Raw genomic sequence first — 21677 nt, forward strand, 5'->3', positions numbered from 1 at the left:
TTAACTCTGCTTTGCAACCTAGTTTTGGCGTTTAACTCCAGAATAGGGCAGAAAGCTGGTTTTGAACGCCTATTTACGTCGTCTAAACTCGAGCAAAGTATGGACTATTATATATATCTGGAAATCCCTGGATGTCTACTTTCCAACGCAATTGAGAGCACATCATTTGGACTTCTGTAGCTCCAGAAAATCTACTTTGAGTGCAGGGAGGTCAGAATCCAACAGCATCTGCAGTCCTTCTTCAGCCTCTGAATCAGATTTTTGCTCAAGTCCCTCAATTTCAGCCAGAAAATACCTGAAATCACAGAAAAACATACAAACTCATAGTAAAGTCCAGAAATGTGATTTTTACTTAAAAACTAATAAAAATATAATAAAAACTAACTAAATCATACTAAAAACTATGTAAAAACAATGCCAAAAAACGTATAAATTATCCGCTCATCACAACACCAAACTTAAATTGTTGCTTGTCCCCAAGCAACTGAAAATCAAATAGGATAAAAGAAGAGAATATATTATAAATTCCAAAATATCAATGAAACTTAGCTCCAATCAGATGAGCGGGACTAGTAGCTTTTTGCCTCTGAACAGTTTTGGCATCTCACTTTATCCCTTGAAGTTCAGAATGATTGGCATCTATGGGAACTCAGAATTCAGATCTTGTTATTGATTCTCCTAGTTCAATATGTTGATTCTTGAATACAGCTGCTTTATGAGTCTTGGCCGTGACCCTAAGCACTTTGTTTTCGAGTATTACCTCCGGATACATAAATGCCACAGACACATAATTGGGTGAACCTTTTCAGATTGTGACTCAGCTTTGCTAAAGTTCCCAATTAGAGGTGTCCAGGGTTCTTAAGCACACTTTTTTCTTTTTTTTGCTTTGGACCTCGACTTTAACCGCTCATTCTCAAGCTTTTGGCTTGACACCTTCACGCCACAAGCACATGGTTAGGGATAGCTTGGTTTAGCCGCATAGGCCAGGATTTTATTCCTTTGGGCCCTCCTATCCACTGATGCTCAAAGCCTTGGATCCTTTTTATTACCCTTGCCTTTTGGTTTAAAGGGTTACTAGCTTTGTGCTCTTGCCTTTTGGTTTAAAGAGCTATTGGCTTTTTCGGCTTGCTTTTTCTTTTTCTTTCTTTTATATATTTTTTTTTGCCAATTTTCTTTTCTTTTTTTTTTCGCAAGCTTCTGTATTCACTGCTTTTTCTTGCTTCAAGAATCAATTTTATGATTTTTCAGATTATCAAATAACATTTCTCCTTTTTCATCATTCTTCAAGAGCCAACAATTTTAACATTCATAAATAACAATTTCAAAAGATATATGCACTGTTCAAACATTCATTCAGAAAACAAAAAGCATTGTCACCACATCAAAATAATTAAACTAATTTCAAGGATGAATTCGAAATCATGTACTTCTTGTTCTTTTGTGATTAAAAGCATTTTTCATTTAAGCGAGGTGATGGATTCATAGGACATTCATGGCTTTAAGACATATACACTTAAATACTAATGATCATATAGTAAAGACACAAACATAAATAAAACATAATGCTCAAAAACCGAAAAACAGGAAAATAAGAACAAGGAGATTAAGGAACGAGTCCACCTTAGTGAGGGTGGCGTCTTCCTCTTCTTGAAGAACCAATGGTGCTCTTGAGCTCCTCTATGTCTCTTCCTTGCCTTTGTTGCTTCATCCCTAGTGATTTTGGTGCTCCTATCCTTAGTTGCTACCAATAGTTGTGTGGAGGAAAATGTATCCCTTGAGGTATCTCAGGGATTTCTTGGTGAAAGAATTCCTCATGCTCTTGTTGAGGTCCATGAGTGGGCTCTCTTGTTGTGCAGTCAAATGCTCTACTACTGAGCTATGGACCCTTGAGATGAATCTCTCCATCTCCTATGACTCGGAGGTGGAAGCTTTTGTCTTCCCTTTCATCTTTCTAGAGGTTTCTCCGGCCTTAGGTGCCATAAATGGTTATGGAAAAACAAAAAGCAATGCTTTTACCACACCAAACTTAAAAGGTTTGCTCGTCCTTGAGCAAAAGAAGAAAGAAAGAAGGGGAAGAAGAAGAAGAAAATAGATGAGATAGAGAGGTGTGAGTGGTTCGGTCAAGGGGGGTTTTAGGTGGTTATAATGTGTGAAAAGGAAGGAGTGATAGTTTGAATTTGAATTTTGGAGGTAAGTGGGGTTTCTGGGGAAGAGTGGATGGATGTGAGTGGTTAAGGGTATTTGGGAAAGAGGTAATAAGAAGGTGTGAAGAGGAGAGAAGAAGAGGTGTGGTAGGTTGGGATCCTGTGGGGTCCACAAATCCTGAGGGGTCCAGGACTTAGCATCCCTGCTCCAAGTAGGCGTGCAAAACGCCCTTAGAATGCTTGTCTGGCGTTAAACGCCAACTTGCTGCTTGTTTCTGGCGTTTAACGCCAATTCCATGCTCTGTTCTGGCATTAAACGCCAGTCTGGTGCTTGTTTCTGGCGTTTAATGCCAGCTTGATGCTTTTTTCTGGCGTTAAACACCAGTTTGATGCTTCTTACTGGCGTTTAAACGCCAGTAAGCCCTTCCTCCAGGGTGAGCTGTTTTTACTGCTATTTTTCATTCTATTTTTGATTTTTCAATAGTTTTTGTGACTTCACATGATCATCAACCTAAAAAAAACATAAAATAATAATAGAAAATAAATAGATATAATTAAATAACATTGAGTTGCCTCCCAACAAGCGCTTCTTTAAAGTCAATAGCTTGATAGTGAGCTCTCATGGAGCCTCACAGATGTTCAGAGCACTGTTGGGATCTCCCAACACCAAACTTAGAGTTTGAATGTGGGGGTTCAACACCAAACTTAGAGTTTGGTTGTGGCCTCCCAACACCAAACTTAGAGTTTGACTATGGGGGCTTTGGTTGACTCTGTAGTGAGAGAAGCTTTTCATGCTTCCTCTCCATGGTTACAGAAGGAGAACCTTGAGTTTTAAATACAAGGTAGTCCTTATTCAGTTGAAGGACCAACTCTCCTCTGTCCACATCAATCACAGCTCTTGCTGTGGCTAGGAAGGGTCTTCCAAGGATGATGGACTCATCCTCATCCTTCCCATTGTCTAGGATTATGAAATCAGCAGGGATGTAAAGGCCTTCAACCATTACTAGCACGTCCTCTACTAGTCCATAAGCCTATTTTCTTGAGTTGTCTGCCATCTCTAATGAGATTCTGGTAGCTTGCACCTCAAAGATCCCAAGTTTCTCCATTACAGAGAGTGGCATAAGGTTAATGGCTGACCCCAGGTCACACAGAGCCTTCTCAAAGGTCATCGTGCCTATGGTACAGGGTATTAAGAATTTATCAGGATCCTATTTCTTTTGAGGTAATTTCTGCCTATCCAATGCATTCAGTTCATTGGTGAGCAAAGGAGGTTCATCTTCCCAAGTCTCATTACCAAATAATTTGGCATTCAGCTTCATGATTGTACCAAGGTGCTTAGCAACTTGCTCTTCAGTAATGTCTTCATCCTCTTCAGAGGATGAATAGTCATCAGAGCTCATGAATGATAAAAGGAGGTTCAATGGAATCTCTATGGTCTCTAGATGAGCCTCAGATTCCTTTGGTTCCTCAAAGGGAAACTCTTTATTGGTCAGTGAACGTCCCAGGAGGTCTTCCTCACTAGGATTCACGTCCTCCTCCTCCTCTTTGGGTTCGGCCACACCAAGCAAGGTAATGGCCTTGCACTCTTTTTTTTTTGGATTCTCTTCTGTATTGCCTGGGAGAGTACTAGGAGGAGTTTCAGTGACTCTTTTACTCAGCTGGCCCACTTGTGCCTCCAAATTTCTAATGGAGGACCTTATCTCATTCATGAAACTTAAAGTGGCCTTAGATAGATCAGAGACTATATTTGCTAAGCTAGATGGACTCTGCTCAAAATTCTCTGTCTGTTGTTGAGTGGATGATGGAAAAGGCTTGCTATTGCTAAACCTGTTTCTTCCACCATTATTAAAGCCTTGTTAAGGCTTTTGTTGATCCTTCCATGAGAAATTTGGATGATTTCTCCAAGAGGGATTATAGGTGTTTCCATAGGGTTCACCCATGTAATTCACCTCTGCTATTGCAGGGTTCTCATGATCATAAGCTTCTTCTTCAGAAGATGCCTCTTTAGTACTGTTGGATGCAGCTTGCAATCCATTCAGACTCTGAGGAATCATATTGACTTGCTGAGTCAATATTTTGTTCTGAGCCAATATGGCATTCAGAGTATCAATTTCAAGAACTCCCTTCCTCTGAGGCGTCCCATTACTCACAATTCCTTTCAGAAGTGTATATGAACTGGTTATTTGCAACCATGTCAATGAGTTCCTGAGCTTCTGCAGGTGTTTTCTTTAGGTGAATGGATCCACCTGCAGAATGGTCCAATGACATCTTTGATAATTCAGAGAGACCATCATAGAATATATCCAGGATGGCCCATTCTGAAAGCATGTCAGAAGGACACTTTTTGGTCAGTTGCTTGTATCTCTCCCAAGCTTCATAGAGGGATTTATCTTCTTTCTGTTTGAAGGTTTGAATATCCACTCTAAGCTTGCTAAGCTTTTGAGGAGGAAAGAACTTGGCTAAGAAAGCCGTTGATGCACGGAAACTTGTCTCTCAACAATTTCCCTCGGCAAGTATACCGAATTGTCGTCAAGTAAAAACTCACAATAGAGTGAGGTTGATTCCCACAGGGATTGATTGGTTAAGAAACTTTAATTGGGTGAATGTTCTAGTTGAGCTAAGCAGAATTTGATATGAGAATTGCAGGAAATTAAATGGCGAGAAAGTAAATGGCAGAAAATGTAAATACTGGAAATAAAGAGCTGAATATAAATGACGGAAAGTAAATTACAGAATCTTAAATGGGGAATGGGGAATTTAGCATGAAAGTAAATGGCAGAAAATAAAGAGAATGGGTAAGATCAGAAATGGGGAATTCATTGGGCTTAGGAGATGTTGCATTCTCCGGATCAAGTTCATTCTCATCTCTTCCTCAATCAATGCATTCATTGATCTCCTTGGCAATCTTAAGTGATTGAATTCCAATTCCTTGGTAACTCAATCTATCAAATCTTGATCAATAGCCAATTCCTTGGTCTAATTGCTCATGAGAAGAGATGAGGTGCAGTCACTGATTATACCACATGTATTTCCAAATCAAAGTATTGGGAGAATTATATGTCACCAGATCCGCCCAAACCCCAATTTGGTCCAACATGAGAAAGCATTTCTAGCATGATCTCTTCATTCCTCTTCCAAGGTTCAGAAGAGATCCAAGTATGAATAGTTTCTTTTCCAAGAAAACTATCCAATTGGATGAAGATTGAAAGATTTCAAGTAAAATCAAGAGAAAAGAAAGAAGAAGAATAATGAAAACTATTATTGATCCATCAAATTACAATAGAGCTCCCTAACCCAATGAAAGGGGTTTAGTTGTTCATGGCTCTGGGAATGGAAAGCAAAGATGGAGAGTACATTCTGAAGTAAAACTAGAAGTTGCAGAGAAAGTAAAAATTATACAGAGAGAGTAGTCCTCTCAATCCAAAAGCTCATCTCTAGTTCAAAACTATCCCTATATATACTACTCTTCTGATCTTCCAGTTGGCTCTTCAAGTCTTGGATATGGGCCTTTGGATCTTGAGTTGAAGCAGTTTGGGATCTTCAATGGGCTCAGCTTTACTTGCAGAGAAAGTGTGAAGTAGGCATGGACTTTGTCTAGGACTTTAGTGGCGTTAACGTTAAGTAAAAATGTGGGTTCGAGAACGTTAGTGACAATCACCTTTTCACTAACGTTCCTAGCTCAAGATGAGTTACGTTAACTTCAACGTTAGTGGCACTAACGTGACTACTAACGTTGCCTCTTGATCCATCGCGAGCGTTATTGGCGTTTACCTTTGCCAATAACGTTGCCCTTGGCCCCTTCTTCCCTACGTTAGAGTTCACGTTAGTGTAGCTAACGTGACTCTTAACGTGGGTATGCCTCAACTTCGAGAGCGTTAGTGACACTTACCTTTGTCACTAACGCTCCAAACACCCTTCTTCCCACGTTAGAGTTCACGTTACTTAGGTTAACGTGACTTCTAATGTGGTAGTGATAGCCATCTCCAACGTTAGTGACAAAGGTGAGTGTCACTAACGTTGGCTCATAGAGGCTTAGCCCAACGTTAGTGACAAAGGTGAGTGTCACTAACGTTGGCTCTTCATTGCTTCTCCCACGTTAGAGTTCACGTTAATGTAGTTAACATGATTCTTAACGTGGCTAGGTGTGCCCCTCTCCCCAACGTTAGTGGCATTCACTTTTACCACTAACGTTGGAGCTTTACTTTTCTTCCACGTTAGCTTCCACGTTAACGTAGTTAACGTGGACACTAACGTGGGCTATGATGGCTCACGAAAGCGTTATTGGTGTTCACTTTTCTCGTTAACGTTGTAAGCTAGCCTCCTTTCCACGTTAATGGTCACGTTAGTTGGACTAACGTGGCTATTAACGTGGCATCTTCCTTGCTTCCTTTGTCCTGAAATCAAGCAAATAAAGTGCATCAAAGCTAGGTTCTAACCCATGAGATCATGCATCATTCAATTTATCATTCAATTCATGCATAATTCTCATGAAATCATATAAAATTCACAATGTTTGCTTAAATCAAGATGTAAATGATTATTTACCCAAAACTTACTTATTTCCTAAGAAAGTGCATGAAACTACCCTAAAACCATAAAGAAAAGGTCAGTGAAACTGGCCAAAATGCCCTGGCATCACAACACCAAACTTAAAGCTTGCTTGTCCCTAAGCAAGTACTGGAACAGGAGAATGATGAATGAAATGATAAGAGAAATGAATCATTATTGTGGAAGTCATGTCCTTGGTTTTATGGGGTTTCATACATAGCAACTTAGGTTCATTCCTTTATTGGCTTTCATACCTTTATCATGCCCTGGAATACTCACTTGATTGCACCCTTTGAGACTTTTATTTATTGATCCCTTTGTCTTTCCACGATTTATTGCATCCTTAGGCTAAGTGTTCTGTGAGGGGGCGACTCTTTAAGATAAGCTTTCGGCCAACACTCCCGAACCAGTTGGTTCAAGGTGCTAGGTGTTGAAACACCCTTAAGGACTTACTCCCTGAAGTCTCTCTCCCCCATACATACACACCACAGGCACATGGTTTGTTATTTTCTTTCCTTGAGGCCTTGGTGTCCAGCACCTCTTTGGGTTACTAAATGTTCTGTAGCAAAGTTGCTCTTGATAGTGGATTTTCAGTTGATAATCTCGGGTTAGTTAACCCAAGTTACCAAGTGATGAAGCACTCCTAAGAACTTATTCATCCAAGCAGATACTTGGTACAAGAGCACCACAGACATATCCCTCAAGATTCAAGCCCTTGGTGCCTAGCCTTATTTCTTATTACTTTTCTTTCTTTTTCAACTCTTATTATTCTTTTCATTTTTCTTATTAGGATCTTGTTATTTAGCTAGTCTCATGGAGTGTGTTTCAAGCATATGATTCAGGACAGATAGTTGCCTTCCTACCTTGTTGGTGAACCAACTTAGCTAAGTGATTACTACACCACAAATTTAAGGACCTACTCCGCAACTTGAACATCACTCTGGTCTTTCATACCATCTCCTCTTATTTGGTTTAAAAGGACAAACATACAATAAGCAAGATGCAGATTAAAACAGGTAACTTGAACCAGCACACATATGACAAAAGCAAGGAAAATACTAAAGACAGAATTGAAAATCCTAAACTACCATGGAAGCATGTTCTATTTCATACATGATTTTCCTTATTTAAAACTTGAAAAAGATGGGACAATAAGGGAACTCCACCACCTTTTACTCATGGGGTTGCTCATGCCCTCCCTCTTGTTTGTCCTCTTTGTGTTTTTCTTGAGTGCTTGAACTCCCACTTCCCTTGCTTTCTCCAATCAACTTTTTCCAGAAGCCAGCATCTTCCATCTTCTTTTTCAATGTTTCCTTCTGCTGTTTCACCTTCCTTTCCTCTTGTTCTGTTAGCTCTCTTTGGACTTTATCATACCTAGGGATTGCAGAATGCAGATTATGCATATGACCAGACATATAGTTCAACTTGGCTTGAGTGTTTATGTTGAACTCCTTCCTATGTAGTTGCCGTCCTTCATTCAGTACGCTGAACTCATTGAATGCCTTCGTCTGAGCTAGCTGTCGTTGGTTGAGTTCTTGAAGGCATTTGTCTTGACGCTCTTGCCTTTCAGTCACTTGATTTATGGCTTGAGTGAGCTGGGAGTAATGTTCCATTTGCTATTTCTACCACTCCTCTTGTTGATTTATCCAAGTAGAAAGTAGTTCTTCTTGATGATCCATCCTTTGGGCTTGAATGTGCAGTTGTTGTTCTTGTCCCTCCATATAACTCCTTGCTAGCTCCTCAATGGCTCCATGAATGTGATTCAGGTTGATGTTGGTTGGATCATAGTACTCCTCTTGCTGGTATTCTTCTTGATGAGATTCTTCTCGGTGAGGTCCCTCTTGTGCTGTTCTTTTCCCTATTTGAGGCCTTCTTTGTTGTTGGGCGGGTGCCACATAAGTTATTCGCTGTAGCGTGACTGACCTTCCAGGGTTCACCCAACTTGGATTGTTGTCCTCGAAGACTACCTTGGCTTTCGTGCACAGTCTAAGGATGGTGCTGGGGTACCAAAGTCTAGCACCTGGATCATTCTTCTCGGCTGACTCTTGAATCCCCTCAGCTATAATCTCGTGCACATTGATACCTCCACCCTTTATTAAGCAATGTACCATAGTAGCTCGAGTAGTGTAAACCTCCAAATTATTTGCAGCGGGGAGGATAGATCTCTTCACGAGCTCAAACCATCCCTTGGCTTCCGGGATGAGGTCTCCTCTCCTGATGAACCGGGGTCTCCTATCCGAATACCTTTCCCACTCAGATCCTATAACACACATATCGTTCACAATTTCTTCAAGTTCATCATTGTCGGGGCCATTACTTATCCTTACATGATAATTGGGCTCATCAAAATGTGGTAATTTCAGCTGAAGGGTCCTTGTTATGGCATTGGGGCTGAAGTCCACCTCTGTTCCTCTTACATAACTTTTAAAGGTGGGGGCCTTGGTTTTGTCTTCTCTGACCACATTTTCATAGAACTTTTTGATGAGGTTTGCATTTATCTTTACTTCTGGGTTCGTGAGCCTTTGCCAACCCCTTTGTTCAATCTTTTCTTGAATCTGTGGGCACTCATCCTCGTTGAACTGGAATGTTAACTCAGGCAATATCTTTTTGAGCTTTATCCGTTTAAATTCGAGTTCATGGAATGCAGTTTTGAATCTTCCTTCATCGAAAGGGATGCTCTCCACCGGTTCCTTCCTCTTTTGCCTCTTGGAGCTTGATGACGCCATAAGTGACTCTTGAGATGTGAATGTGTTGAGAATTATTGGTTAATAATGGGATTCGTCCGGTTAAGGTGGGGTGTAGTGAAGGGAGTGAGTGAGAGTGTTTTTGATAGGGTAAGAGGTATTGGGTTCCGAGAGTTAGAAGTACAAAGAATGAGAATTTGGAATGTGGAAGGGTATGGAATAAGAACCACTTATATAGGGAAGTGGGGAGTGAATGAAAAGTGTGGATTGATGGAGTGGGTGTATGATGAATGGATGGGGTTTAGCATGGAATGGGCACAAAGATCATCACTTTTATGAAGGGTGGTTGGTTTGATTTCCAAGCGTGTCATTCTTCCAATGTTGCATGGCAACATTTCCCAATGCAATCCCCTTGAAGACACGTGCATAGTCCTCTCTTTTTGTGGTGGCCGAACCCTCCTTTAATTGTCCCATCAATTTTCCTACAAAATAAAAGAAATGTGATTAATAAAATTGTGGAGAGTGGCGGCAAAATTTAAAAAGTGGGGTAACTACTTTTTAAAGATTTTTGTTTCTAATTACTAAGTGCTATTCATGAGTGCAAACCAACTAACCAGCCAAATATCCATGTATGCAACATTGGTGACACCAAACTTAGTTTGGGGCTATGTGGTGTAAATGACTTGTTCAAGGCTCTAAGAGTGACATGATAGGAGTTACATTTATGTTCTCTTAGTGTGCCTTGAACACCAAACTTGTTCTTCACTATATGTTGCATAAAAGGATTCATTCAAGTGCATGTCAAAGTTGATTTGAAATTCATGAACCTTTCTTTATTAATTACTTTAAAAGCATGTAAAACATGGGTTGCCTCCCATGAAGCGCTTCTTTAGCGTCACTAGCTTGACGTTCTGCCTTTGTCAGGGTGGTTGGTAATATTTCAGATCTTCCCCTCTTGCAGTAAACCTATATCCATTGGCTTCATCAAGGATCTCCACATGTTCTAGGGAGAGAACTTTGTTGATGGTGAAAACCTTAGGTAACTGAGATGGGATGGTGGGGAGATGAGGTGGAATGTCTAGGAAGTAGGCTGAGATCACTTTATCCCCTGGAGAGAAATCCTCTGTAGGGATCTTCTTGTTCCTCCATCTCCTTGGTGCCTTCTTCTTTGTTTCTTTTGTTGTTGCCTTGCTCTTTGTGGTGTCTTTTCCTAGGGAGACTTTGTTGCTGGTCTCATATGATTCTGGTGATTTTGGCTCCACTTGAGTTTCCTTTAGCTGTGGTAACTGCTGACTGTCTTGTTCATTAACCAAAGGAATTCCATGTGCTTCAATGCTTGTTTCTTCCACCAGTGCTTTGTCGTGCTATTTCCTTGGTTCCTTGTTTTCCTGATCTCCCTCTTGTGAGGGTTTGAAGACATTGAATGCGAGTTGTTCATCATGTATCCTCAGTATTAGCTCTCCTCGCTCCACATCTATGAGCGCTCTGGCTGTAGCTAGGAACGGTCTTCCCAATATGATTGGGTGGATGTGACTTTCTTCCATTTCCAATATGACAAAGTCTGTAGGAAGGAAGTAGTTCCCAACCTTTACTAACACGTTTTCAACCACTCCCACTGCTTGTTTTTGAGTTTTGTCAGCTAGCCTGATGACTACGTCTGTAGGTATTAGCTCATTGATCTGCAGCTTCTTCATGAGAGATAAAAGCATTAAGTTGATGCTTGCTCCCAGATCACAGAGTCCTTTGTCAAACGTTGTTTCTCCTATGGCACAGGGGATGTGAAAACTCCCTGGGTCCCTCCTTTTTGTAGGCAACTCTGGTTGAATGAGAGCACTGCACTCCTTATTCATCACTATTGTTTGCCCTCCTTTGAGTGAGCTTTTCCTGGTCAGCAGCTCTTTCATATACTTAATGTATGAGGGCATTTATTGGAGAGCCTTGATGAATGGTATGTTTACATGGAGAGATGCAAACATATCAAGGAACTTTGAGTATATTCTTTTTTCTACACCACCCTTGAGTCTTTGGGGAAAAGGTGCATAGAGTTTCAGTAGCTCCTTTTGTGTAAGTGTGGTTTCTTGGTGATCCTCTTCTTGTGTCTCTACTGAGGTATCTCCAGGTTGTTTTAAATGTTTGTTCAGCTCTTCCTCAGTACCCTTATCACTTATAGTGACCATCTTGCAATCTTCCCATCTGACCTTCTTTGCTTCACCTCTCGGGTTCTTCTCTGTGTCACTTGGGAAGCTATCAGTAGGTTTAGGAATCTTCTCAGAGAGGTATCCCACTTGAAACTCCAGCCTCTTGATGGTGTCTCCTTGGTTTTTGATATTGGCTCGCACCTCCTCCTTGAACACCTTGTTATCTTGGATTTCCTTACATATGCCTTCAAGTAGAGTCTCAATCCTTGTTAGTCTTTCTTCCGATGATGGAGAGTTGAGATTGGAGGGATGAAGGGCCATTTTGGCTTTGGTATGGATGTTGAGATGTGTTGTTAGGTGAGTGCTGATATGATCTCTGTGTGGGATGTTGGTGAGCTGCATTGTTGTTGGGATTGTGGCGTCTCTGATCTTGGCCTTGGTCTCATTGATTTCCCCACCCAAAGTTTGGGTGGTTCCTCTAGCCAGGATTATACGTTTTGGAGTATGGGTCATGGTTCTGCCTAGGTGAATTTTCAATGTAGTTGGCTTGCTCCTGACTACCCTCTGCTGCTTCATTCACTCCTTCTTGAGTTGCTGCTGAAGTGGTGATTACTGCTACTTGATTCCTCTCCATCTTCTTAGTGAGGTCAACCAATTGCTTGGTAATCATCTTGTTTTGAGCTAGCAGTGCATCCACATTGTTTAGCTCCATCACTCCTCTAGTGTTGCCTCTTTCAGAAGCATAGAAGTAGTCATTCTCAGCTATAGTCTCAATGACATCTATGGCTTCTTCAATGGTCTTCTTCTTGTTCAGAGATCCCCCGGATGAGTGGTCTACTGCCTTCTTTGATTCATAAGAAAGACCTTCATAGAAAATGTGCAGCTGCACCCATTCATTGAACATATCTGGCGGGTATCTTCTTGTCAAGTCTTTGAATCTCTCCCATGCTTCATATAGAGTCTCACCATCTTGCTGCCTGAAAGTTTGAACCTCAGCTCTCGACCTGTTGATTCTTTGAGGAGTATAGAATCTTGCCAAGAATTTGTTTACCACATCTTCCTAGGTTGTTAAGCTCTCCTTCAGGAAGGATTCCAGCCATTTAGATGCCTTGTCCTTGAGTGAGAAGGGGAGTAGAAATAGTCTGTAGGTGTCAGGATGAACACTATTAGACTTCACAGTGTCACATATCCTCAGAAAGGTGGTTAGATGTTGATTGGAATCTTCTTGAACACTTCCTCCGAATGAACAATTGTTCTGAACAAGGGTGATGAGCTGTGGCTTTAGTTCAAAGTTGTTGGCATATATGGTTGGCTTTTGGATGCAATTTCCACAGTTTCCTGGGTTTGGATTGATGTAGGATCCTAGAACTCTTCTCTCTTGCCCAGCATGATGCGCTGGACCTTCTCTGCCATGGTTGTGAGCCTCTTCTTCATGATGGTTCTCCATATTCTCATCCATGTCTAGTTCAAAGTACTCTTCCTCTTCCTCAGCACCAACTACTCTCTTTCCTCTTGCTTCCCTCCTTAATCTAAGAAAGGTCCTCTCAGGTTCAGAATCAAAGGAAGTTGAAGCCTCGCTTCTTCTACCTGTCATACAACCAACAAGGCAAAAGCAAGAAGGGTAGATGCAGACAGTATTTTCTACAGAAATGCTGTTAGTGTGAGTGATGCAATATATCAAACAGTTAGTGGGTCAGTGGACCAAATAGTAAAAAAAAAATGATATGCAGATAGCACCACAAATGGCTGAGAGGTAAAGGGAAGGAAATAACTAAAACTGAAAGTAAATTACTCAGGTGGAATTAAATCAAACAAAAGAAAAGTGCTCAATCTAGTTATCCACCAATTTAATCATTGTTGATACAAAATCAATCCCCGGCAACGGCACCATAAACTTGATGCACAGAAACTTGTCTCTCAACTCCCTCGGTAAGTATACCAAATTGTCGTCAAGTAAAAACACACAATAGAGTGAGGTCGAATCCCACAGGGATTGATTGGTCAAGCAACTTTAATTGGGTGAATGTTCTAGTTGAGCTAAGCAGAATTTGATATGAGAATTGCAGGAAATTAAATGGCGGGAAAGTAAATGGCAGAAAATGTAAATACTGGAAATAAAGAGCTGAATATAAATGACGGAAAGTAAATTGCAGAATCTTAAAGGGGGAATGGGGAATTTAGCATGAAAGTAAATGGCAGCAACTAAAGAGAATGGGTAAGATCAGAAATGGGGAATTCATTGGGCTTAGGAGATGTTGCATTCTCCGGATCAAGTTCATTCTCATCTCTTCCTCAATCAATGCATTTATTGATCTCCTTGGTAATCTTAAGTGATTGAATTCCAATTTCTTGGTAACTCAATCTCTCAAATCTTGATCAATAGCCAATTCTTTGGTCTAATTGCTCATAAGAAGAGATGAGGTGCGGTCACTGATTATACCACATATATTTCCAAATCAAAGTATTGGGAGAATTATATGTCACCATATCCGCCCAAACACCAATTTGGTCCAATATGAGAAAGCATTTCTAGCATGATCTCTTCATTCCTCTTCCAAGGTTCAGAAGAGATCCAAGTATGAATAGTTTCTTTTCCAAGACAACTATCTAATTAGATGAAGATTTAAAGCTTTCAAGTAAAATCAAGAGAAAAGAAAGAAGAAGAATAATGAAAACTATTATTGATCTATCAAATTACAACAGAGCTCCCTAACCCAATGAAATGGGTTTAGTTGTTCATGGCTCTGGGAATGGAAAGAAAAGATGGAGAGTACATTCTGAAGTAAAACTAGAAGTTGCAGAGAAAGTAAAAATTATACAGAGAGTAGTCCTCTCAATCCAAAAGCTCCTCTCTAGTTCAAAACTATCCCTATATATACTACTTTTCTGATCTTCCAGTTGGCTCTTCAAGTCTTGGATATGGGCCTTTGGATCTTGAGTTGAAGCAGTTTGGAATCTCAATGGGCTCAACTTTACTTGCAGAGAAAGTGTAAAGTAGGGATGGACTTTAGCTAGGACGTTAGTGGCGTTAACGTTAAGTGAAAATGTGGGTTCGAGAACATTAGTGACAATCACCTTTTGCCCTAACGTTCCTAGCCCAAGATGAGTTACGTTAACTTCAACGTTAGTGGCACTAATGTGACCACTAACGTTGCCTCTTGATCCATCGCGAGTGTTATTGGCGTTTACCTTTGCCAATAACGTTGCCCTTGGCCCCTTCTTCCCTACGTTAGAGTTCACGTTAGTGTAGCTAACGTGACTCTTAACGTGGGTATGCCTCAACTTTGAGAGCGTTAGTGACACTTACCTTTGTCACTAACGCTCCAAACACCCTTCTTCCCACGTTAGAGTTCACGTTACTTAGGTTAACGTGACTTCTAACATGGTAGTGATAGCCATCTCCAATGTTAGTGACAAAGGTGAGTGTCACTAACGTTAGCTCATCATTCCTTTCCTCCACGTTAATGCAATTAACGTGGCTAATAGAGGCTTAGCCCAACATTAGTGACAAAGGTGAGTGTCACTAATGTTGGCTCTTCATTGCTTCTCCCACGTTAGAGTTCACGTTAATGTAGTTAACGTGACTCTTAACGTGGCTAAGTGTGCCCCTCTCCCCAACGTTAGTGGCATTCACTTTTACCACTAACGTTGGAGCTTTACTTTTCTTCCACGTTAGCTTCCACGTTAACGTAGTTAACTTGGACACTAATGTGGGCTATGATGGCTCACGAAAGCGTTATTGGTGTTCACTTTTCTCATTAACGTTGTAAGCTAGCCTCCTTTCCACGTTAATGGTCACGTTAGTTGGACTAACGTGGCTATTAATGCGGCATCTTCCTTGCTTCCTTTGTCCTGAAATCAAGCAAATAAAGTGCATCAAAGCTAGGTTCTAACCCATGAGATCATGCTTCATTCAATTTATCATTCAATTCATGCATAATTCTCATGAAATCATATAAAATTCATAATGTTTGCTTGAATCAAGATGTAAATGATTATTTACCAAAAACTTGCTTATTTCCTAAGAAAGTGCATGAAACTACCCTAAAACCATAAAGAAAAGGTCAGTAAAACTGGCCAAAATGCCCTGGCATCAGCCGTGACCAGATTATCCCAAGAGTTCAGGCTATCTTTAGGTTGAGAGTCCAACCATATTCTAGCTTTGTCTCATACAGCAAACGGGAAAAGCATGAGCCTGTAGACCTCGGGATCAACCCCATTGGTCTTAACAGTATCACAGATTTGCAAGAATTCAGTTAAGAACTGAAAAGGATCTTCTGATGGAAGTCCATGAAACTTGCAATTCTGTTGTATTAGAGAAACTAATTGAGGCTTTAGCTCAAAATTGTTTGCTCCAATGTTAAGGATTGAGTTGCTTCTTCCATGTAAGTTGGAATTTGGTGCAGTAAAGTCACCAAGCATCTTCCTTGCATCTCCACCATTGTTATTAGTTTCGACCATATCTCCTTCTTTTTCAAAAATTATTGTCAGGTCCTCTCCAGAGGGTTGTGCCTTAGCTTCTCTTAGCTTCCTCTTTAGAGTCCTTTTAGGTTCCAGATCGGCTTCAACAAGAATGTTCTTGTCCCTGTTCCTGTTCATATGAAAAAGAAGAGACCAAAAAAGAAGAAGAATCCTCTATGTCACGGTATAGAGATTCCTTTATGTGAGTAGAAGAATAGAAGAGTAGAATGAAGAAAAGAGAAAATGAAGAATTCGAACACAGAGAGGGAGAGAGGGTTCAAATTTTAAATTAAAATAAAAGGAAAATATTTTTGTTTTTATTTTAAATATTAGTTAAAATTCGAAATTAAGAAGGAAAATAAAATTAAAATGAAATTTAAAACAATTAGTTAATGAAAAGTAATGTTGAAAAAGAGGTTAGTAATTTTAAAAAATTGGAGAGAGAAAGGTAGTTAGGTGGTTTTGAAAAAGATATGATTGAAACAGAAAACTTTTAAAATCAAACAAAAAGTCAAGTAGTTAATTGAAAAAGATTTGAAAATTTGAAAAGATAAGAAGTTAGAAAAAGATTTTGAAATTAAAATTGAAAAAGATATGATTGAAAGATATTTTGAAAAAGATTTGAAAAAGAAATTTAAAAAGATTTGATTTTGAAAATTAAAGTTGATTACTTGACTAACAAGAAACAAAAAGATAAGATTTTAAGATTTAAAGATTGAACCTTTCTTACTAGGTAAGTAACAAACTTAAAATTTTTGAATCAATCACATTAATTGTTAGCATTAATTTCGAAAATATGAAATAGAAATAAGAAAAAGATTTTTAAAATAAATTTTGAAAATTTCAAAATTATGAAAGAAAAAATGAAAAAGATTTGATTTTTGAAAAAAAGAATTGAAAAAGATAGAATTTTTAAATTGAAAATTTGATTTGACTCATAAGAAACAACTAAATTTTAAAAAGTTTTGAAAGAGTCAAGTCAAATTTTCAAAAATTTATGAGAAAATAAGGGAAAGATATTTTTTTGATTTTTGAATTTTTAATGAAGAAAGAGAAAAACAACCCAAAGACTCAAAACATGAAAATTATGAATCAAAACACATGATGCATGTAAGAACACTTTGAATGTCAAGATGAACACCAAGAACTTATTTTTGAGAATTTTTAAGAAAAGAAAAATATGCAAGACACCAAACTAAGAAATTTTCAAACTTTAGACACTAACAAATTGAAAATGCATATGAAAAACAAGAAAAGACACCAAACAAGAAAAATTTAGAGATCAAACAAAGAAATTCATCAAGAACAACTTGAAGATCATGAAGAACAAATGCATGAGTTTTCGAAAATTCTAATGAAATTAAAAAGATGCAATTGACACCAAACTTAAAAATTGACACAAGACTCAAACAAGAAACATCAAATTTTTTTGGTTTTTATGATTTTATTAATATTTTTTTTGTAATTTTTCAAAAATTAATTGGAAAAATAAAAATAAGGATTTCAAAATTTTTAATGAGAATTCCAGGAATCATGCAATGTCAGTCTAAAGCTCTGGTCCAGGAATTAGACATGGCTTATTAGCCAGCCGAGCTTTCAGTGAAAGCTCCAGTCCAAAACACTAGACATGGCCAATGGCCAGCCAAGCTTCAGCATACATAGTTCAAGCATGTGAAGAGGAAGCCTCAGTCCAAAAGAAATTAGACATGGCTTTACAGCCAGCCAGGCTTCAACATGTTATCTTGAAACTCTAGAATTCATTCTTAAAAATTTTTGAAGTCATAGAATAATTTATTTATTTATTTTTTTAGTTTTTTCGAAAATAAAAACAAAAAAAGCTTAAAATTAAAATAAAATTACCTAATCTGAGCAACAAGATGAACCGTCAGTTGTCCAAACTCGAACAATCCCCGGCAACAGCACCAAAAACTTGGTGCACGAAATCGTGATCGTTCATTCCTTGGTAACGGCGTAAAAACTTAATACGCACGTTCATAATCTTAATTCTTTGTCACAACTTCGCACAACTAACCAGCAAGTGCACTGGGTCGTCCAAGTAATAAACCATACGTGAGTAAGGGTCGATCCTACGGAGATTGTCGGCTTAAAGCAAGCTATGGTCACCTTGTAAATCTCAGTTAGGTGGATTCAAATGGTTATAGAGTTTTAATAATTAAAATGTAATTAAAATATAAAATAGGATAGAAATACTTATGTAATTCATTGGTGAGAATTTCAGATAAGCGTATGGAGATGTTTTTATTCCTTCTGAACCTCTGCTTTCCTACTGCTTTCATCCAATCCTTCATACTCCTTTCTATGGCAAGCTGTATGTTGGGCATCACCGTTGTCAATGGCTACTTCCCGTCCTCTCAGTGAAAATGGTCCAAAATGCGCTGTCACCGCACGGCTAATCATCTGTCGGTTCTCGATCATGCTGGAATAGGATTCAGTAATCCTTTTGCGTTTGTCACTACGCCCAGCACTCGCGAGTTTGAAGCTCGTCACAGCCATCCCTTCCCAGATCCTACTCGGAATACCACAGACAAGGTTTAGACTTTCCGGATCTCAAGAATGGCCGCCAATAATTCTAGCCTATACCACGAAGACTCTGATCGTAAATTAGGAGGCTAAGAGATATGCATTCAAGCTTGCTTTCATGTAGAACGGAAGTGTTTGTCAGGAACGCGTTCATAAGTGAGAATGGTGATGAGCGTCACATAATCATCACATTCATCATGTTCTTGTGTGCTAATGAATATCTTGGAGAAGAAATAGGCTTGAATTGAATAGAAAAACAATAGTACTTTGCATTAATTCATGAGGAACAGCAGAGCTCCACACCTTAATCTATGGTGTGTAGAAATCTACCGTTGAAAATACATAAGTGAAGATAGGGTAGACATGGCCGAATGGCCAGCCTCCCATGGAGGTCTCAGAATGTAAAAGTTACATAATGTGTTCCAGAGATGATCAAAAGATGATAGTAAAAAGTTCTATATATACTAAACTAGTTAATAGGGTTTATAGGGATAAGTAAATGATGTAGAAATCCACTTCCGGGCCTACTTGGTGTGTGCTTGGGCTGAGCATTGAAGCTGTCTTCTGTAGAGGTCTTCCTTGGAGTTAAACGCCAGTTTGTAACCTGTTTCTGGCGTTTAACTCTGCTTTGCAACCTGTTTCTGGCGTTTAACTCCAGAATAGGGCAGAAAGCTGGCGTTGAACGCCAGTTTGCGTCATCTAAACTCGAGCAAAGTATGGACTATTATATATTGCTGGAAAGCCCTGGATGTCTACTTTCCAACGCAATTGAGAGCACGCCATTGGGACTCCTGTAGCTTCAGAAAATCCACTTTGAGTGCAGGGAGGTCAGAATCCAACAGCATCTGCAGTCCTTCTTCAGCCTCTGAATCAGATTTTCGCTCAAGTCCCTCAATTTCAGCCAGAAAATACCTGAAATCATAGAAAAACACACAAACTCATAGTAAAGTCCAGAAATGTGATTTTTATTTAAAAACTAATAAAAATATATTAAACACTAACTAAATCATACTAAAAACTATGTAAAACCAATGCCAAAAAGCATATAAATTATCCGCTCATCAAGGAGCCTGTCTTAACATTTTTCAGGTATTTGGTTAATAATATTGGGGTTATCATAGTTCTATACCATTGTGTTGAATGTAGAACATTGGACAAAACTATTTCAAACTTAGAGATGGAGTTAGCTGCTGCAAAGGCAGCTCAGGAGTCGATTCTCAATAGCTCTCTTTTATCAGAAGAATACACTAAAGTTTATGTTTTGAATACATGATAAATTTAGTATGGTTGAATAATACACTAAGTTTAGGTTTTGAATTATAGTTGATTTATCAATATACTTTGTTGATGTATGGTTGTTACTTATTATTATAGTTGATGTATAAATACATTTTGTTTATATTTTGTTAATGTATGGTTGTTTATAGTACTTTTCTTTTAGTTTGATAATGATGAACTTGTTTAAATTTACATTTATTTTGTATGAAATCAGATTTATTTTGCAATGAAAAAATCTATAAAAATGATGTTTTATCTTACCAACAGATTTACAGATAGAAAATTCGTCTGTATTCAGAGTTTGAAATGCTTTCCCTTTTAATTACCGAGGGAAAATCTGTCTCCAATTACAGACGAAAAATCTGTCAGAAAATCCATCTGTAATTATAGACGGGAAATTCGTCGAAAAATCTGTTTGTAAATTACAGACGGAAAAATCCGTCGAAAAATCCGTCTGTAATTACAGACGAAAAATCTGTCGAAAAATCCGTCTGTAATTAGCGACGGAAAATCCGTCGTCTTTGAGAAATGGATGGAGAATTTACAGAGTGAAAATCCGTCGGTAACTGGTAAAAATCCGTCGGTAATTTTCCGACAGAAAAAAATCCGTCGGTAAATAATTTCTGACGAGGCTTTTACAGACGGACAAAATCCGTCGGTAATTTCGTCAGTAACTAAAAATCCATCTGTAATAAAGACCAAATCTGTCTGTAAATCTGTCTGTATTAATCTATTTTCTAGTTGTGTCATATGGTAAGTGTAGAACTTTATGGCAGCTATGTACACTTTCTTATGGCAGCTGTGTACACTATTGATTCTACAATGTACACTCTATTGAAGCTACAATGGTCGCAACGGCAGCAACTATGCCTGCCACGGATACTACAGCATGCAACTGAGCATTATGAGTCCTAATTTCCTATTTTTTCCTCTCCTTTTGATCCTTCAGCCATCTTCCCATTGTCCTTCCTCTTAGCAAACTCCTGTAAAGCTAGTATGCAAAAGTTTACAAGAAGAATGACAAAGAAAAGAGTAATGAATGATTGAGCTTTTATTTTTAGTATATAATCATGAGATTGAGTGTAATGTATCCCATTTCTAAACAAGTTTTGACTGGAAAGAAATTCTGGATTGATTGCTTGATGGGGGTAAAAATAAGTCCTGCACATAGTGATTGACTGTTCCAAATGACATATGAAGTCAAAAGAATCAATTACCGTATATCTTGATCCTTTGTCAAGAATATATTTGAGCACTGCAATAGATGTGGAGAAAAAGATCAACATAGTTTCTCAATGATTTATATGATTTGTATGACATCACGATGCAGATTAGAAATTAGCTACCTATATGCACTGATCAGAACTCAACAATTTCTGTGTCACCGTGAGAGCAATATAATGCAACAACAACAACAACTGCTCCTAATAAAAAACTAAATTTGTGATGAGACAAATTTGTAGAAGCAACTTGCTTTGTTTATTTCTCTATCTACTAATCTGGATCCCTTAATTTTTATATACTAAGTAAAAATCAGGGACTTGAGTCATCAACTCCATTAGTTTATTTTTTTTCAACTTTGAAGTGAAAAGTTGAATCTAACTTCAGCATTTATATGAAAAGCATACTAGTATTATACTAGCTAGCTAGCCTCTTTTTTCTTTATTTATTTATTTATATTTCCCCTGGTATAATACATTCCCAAATGCCTATTATTTAATACGCAATTCCTGACATACTTTTTCCAAGTAGCAATAACTTATTTTTATTGTAAAAGCATGTACCTTTTCATTGTTCCTATCTAATCTAATATCTATATATATATAACCTTCTCTTCAACAAACACAAAGCACTACTACATGGTATTTGGAGGTCCATTAATC

At 38.6% G+C, this 21677-nt stretch overlaps 2 non-coding genes across 2 annotated transcripts; both read left to right on the forward strand.

Moving 5' to 3' along the window:
* The first annotated feature begins 4466 nt into the window (after positions 1–4466).
* LOC148545365 (small nucleolar RNA R71) lies at positions 4467–4574 on the forward strand. Its single transcript, XR_015900626.1, has one exon. It is a non-coding gene; the product is annotated as a small nucleolar RNA R71 (small nucleolar RNA).
* A 7839-nt stretch (positions 4575–12413) lies between these two features.
* LOC148545366 (small nucleolar RNA R71) lies at positions 12414–12520 on the forward strand. Its single transcript, XR_015900952.1, has one exon. It is a non-coding gene; the product is annotated as a small nucleolar RNA R71 (small nucleolar RNA).
* The last annotated feature ends 9157 nt before the right edge of the window (positions 12521–21677 follow it).

This window comes from Arachis ipaensis, chromosome B9, assembly GCF_059453495.1.
Source record: "Arachis ipaensis isolate K30076 ecotype BB chromosome B9, ASM5945349v1, whole genome shotgun sequence".
In the NCBI taxonomy this organism is placed as follows: domain Eukaryota; kingdom Viridiplantae; phylum Streptophyta; class Magnoliopsida; order Fabales; family Fabaceae; genus Arachis; species Arachis ipaensis.